Source organism: Alternaria metachromatica (assembly GCF_023757995.1).
Source record: "Alternaria metachromatica strain BMP 0045 chromosome Unknown scaffold_4, whole genome shotgun sequence".
Taxonomy (NCBI): Eukaryota; Fungi; Ascomycota; class Dothideomycetes; order Pleosporales; family Pleosporaceae; genus Alternaria; species Alternaria metachromatica.
Genome location: NW_026055495.1, coordinates 1,708,182 through 1,712,022, shown reverse-complemented (window position 1 = coordinate 1,712,022; position 3,841 = coordinate 1,708,182).

Genomic DNA, 3,841 nt, shown 5'->3' with positions numbered 1-3,841 from the left:
ATCTTCTTCTATGTTTAGAAGTACAGAGTAGCTAAAGGTGCTCTGTTAGCTAGGCTTAGTGCGGCGGATAGTAGAGACATTATTAGAATTGCCTTAGCTAATTATTTGTTAGGTATTAGTTAGAGTTAGAGAGTTAGTAACAACGTAATTGCGCTATCGCTCGCGACTTAAATCTTAACTGCAAGATAGCGCTTAATACTTACAGCTAGAATCTTAGCTACGCGAGATAGCAAGAGCTTTACTAGTAGCTTTAGTGCCGCGCTTAGAGTAGGCAATTAGACTATTAGGTAGAGTAGCAGCCTTAGCTGCAGAAGAGCCTATAGTTAATTAGCGTTAGCTAAGTGCAACGTTAGTGTTAATAAGGTTATCGCTATTAGACATTGTAATAATAATTAATAGTTAAGTGTAACAACGTTAGTAGTTAAGGTAAGTAGTAGAGAGAGAGTGTAAAGGTAAGAGAGTGTTGCGTTAAATAGGCAGGATTAGAGCAATTTGTTTACTACCTATAGTTCTGCTTACTTATTATAAAGCAGTAAGCTAGACCTTCTACTAGTTACTAAGGCCTAGTGCAGTAACACTGTAAATGCAACGTTGTTAACTAATTATTTCTACGCAGCGGCGCAACACTCTCTTAGAGTTGTAATACGCTTAGCAACGTTCTTTAATAATAGGCTTCTAGCGTAATACACCTTCTGCAATTAGCGCTAGCGCACGCTACTTGCGTAATAAGTTCTACTCTGTAGTTGTGTAACAGAGCCTTATAGCAGAACGTTAGTAGCTAATCTAGAGGTATAACTAAAGGTAGAGAATGTGTCGCAAGAGTATAATAATTATTAGCGCCTTAGCTACAGAGTTGCAATGTTGCGATGTTTACAAGCGCGCGCTAAGTTCTTTAGTGCGGTTACTTACTACGCGTATTCTAGGTACTATAAGGTAGACACAATCTAGTGTAAGAGACGTTAATAGTTAAGATAATTGTATTAAGTTAAGTACTAAGTAAGAGATTACGTGTAGGTTAAGAGACCTGCGCAGGCAGAACTTTAGTGTTCCTTGCTTAGTGCGACACTAGGCCCAATTTAGTAGAGGTCGCAGGTTTAATCTACAATAATATTAGAGAGATATACCTAATTCTATGTATTTAGATCTTTAGAGCACTAATTCTATAGACTATTAGCTTTTATTCTAAGACGCGTTATAATATTACTAACTTTAGTAAGTAAAGAGTTATAACTAAGCTTATATAAAAATTATATAGATTACCTTACTTAAGCTATATCTATAAGTTATTTAAGAAATCTATTATAAAGTTTATCTTTATAATATTCTAGATAAGAGTGTATTTTAAAATCTATTGCGTTAACTAAGAGCTTAATATTTTCTACTATTATAAACGTGCTATTAAGAAGCTACCTACTCTTAGCTATATCTTTCTAGAGCGCTGTATAAAAGTTATAGCTAAGCTAACGTAGTAGAAGATTAAGTAATAAGCGTATACACTAGTAGGCGTAACCTAAGAATCTATTCTCTAGATCTAATTTAGAAGATATTAGAAATAATTAATTTAAGAGTACTATAGTCTAATAGAATTTATATTTATTAAAAGTATCTAATTTATAGGTAGCGCGCTAGAGATTAAAGAGGTTAATTACGCGCTTAGAGTTATTAAGCTATTTCTCTTTAGTTTCTAGTAGTAGTAAATAATAGATAGAAAAGACTATAATAAGAATATTAACTAGTCTTAAGAGATCTTCTAGCTAGGCTAGTAGAGTTAGTAAGTCTTATTACATAGCTTTACTATAACTAGATTTTCTATTTATCTAAGTCTAGCTTTACGTTTAAGCGTATATTTCTAAACTATTCTATATCTTAAAGGTAGGCTACTTTTAAATTATAACTTATTAGTAGAGTAAGCAAGTTTATACTACGCTTACTACCTAGCTTATTATTAAGGTCTAATAGATATTTAAATAAATTCTAATTAATAAGACCTATAGTAAAACTATTAAATATAACGTAATATAGATAGTATATCTCTAGAATAGAGTATAGTAATTAGTAATTAGAGCGCCTATAGATAGAGGCTTTATAACGCATTTACTAACTAGTTATAACTCTAGAAGGTCTAATCTCTACTCTTCTCTCTTTCTATTCTAACGTAATTTAGCTCTAATATAGTAACTTAAGTAACTTTACTAATAACCTTAGAAGAACTTATACTTTATATTATAATCTAGTAGAATATTCTCTTTTCTAATAAAAGATAATCTTAAGTAGTATAACTACTTAACTAGGCACTTAGCCTTTAAAGAGATAGCTATAATAGCTAACACTTTCTAGCTAAGATAGTAAAGTTAATTAAGAAGTTCTATAACGCTAGAGTCTATAGAAACTCTAAAGCGCTGTTTATAAGATAACCTAAACTCTAAGAGTAGCGTAATTAGCTAATATAGGCTACTATAAGTATACTATACGCACTAGTGTAGTAGAACGCCTTAGTATTATTCTTAGACCTACTTATAATTATAATTATTTATAAGTAACTTCTACTACTCTCTATTATAGCTAATAACACTTAGTAGTAACTACTTACACTAGTCTATACTTTCTTACTCTATACGTCTTTCTAGACTTTATATATCTTCTATAATCTATAAGCTAATAGTATAGTAACTAGAATACTTTATACTACATAATAAATCTACTAGAGTACTTTTATATAAAGTTCTATTATAATAAGAATAATACCTAGAAGCTTAATAATCTTATTATATATATAAGAATATACAAGCGCGTTATATCGCTATAGCTAACCTAGCGTTTCTAGTTTAGCTATCTATATCTAAAGACTATAGAACGTATAATCTTCTTCTTAGCTAATCTTTAAGTCTTAATAAGTATCTTAAAAAGCCTTATAGAGTCTCTCTAGAGACAGAGTAATATAGAAGCTAGAGTTATTATTAATATTAGTAGAGATAGTATAGTAAGAGCTTCTCTACGTAAATAAAGTAAAAGATAGCTAATAATCTTAGACTACTAGCTTACCTTAGAACTCTATATAGAAGGTATAAGCTATTATAGAATTTATTAAGGCGTACTCTATTATTTATATATTATTTAACTAGCACTACTTACTAGAAAGTAGTAGTAAAGCTATACTTAAGAATACTAGTAATGCTATAGCTTTTCTATTTAAGAAAGAAGGTATTAAGGCGCTTATTATAACTTACTTTCTAGGTCTTAGATAGAACTCTTATAAGATAGTTCTTATAGATAAAAGTGTAGAAGGTTTTCTTACTCTATATACGTATCTAGAATAGAGTAAGTATATTTATAGTGTATATCTATAATACCTACTACTTAGTAACTACTATTATAACTCTAGTCTCTATATAGAATATAATATATCTATTAATAACGCTGCGTATAGCTTTTTCTATATAGTCTCTTTACTTAAGTAACTTTCTAATATTTCTCTAGCTATTAGACGCTTCTCTTCTAAAGAAATATAGTTAGTATACGTCTCTTCTTTTCTTAAAATATAGAAGAGACTTTAGAACGCTCTCTACGCTATTAATCTCTTATAGTAGGTAAAGAAGTGCCTAAATATAGTAACTAAATTTCTTATTATATATAGTAGTAAGAATATATAAGTACCTATTACTAGTTTAAAAAAGTTTATTAATATTATATAAGAATAAAGTATATAGATAGACTTTTATAAGGTACCTTCTATAGCTTATAGATTTAACTATAACATTCTACTTTTGTTTACTATTATAGCGCCTTTTTAGTGTCTAATAAAAAATCTTAGTATAGTAGCGTAGTCTAGATTATATTCTAA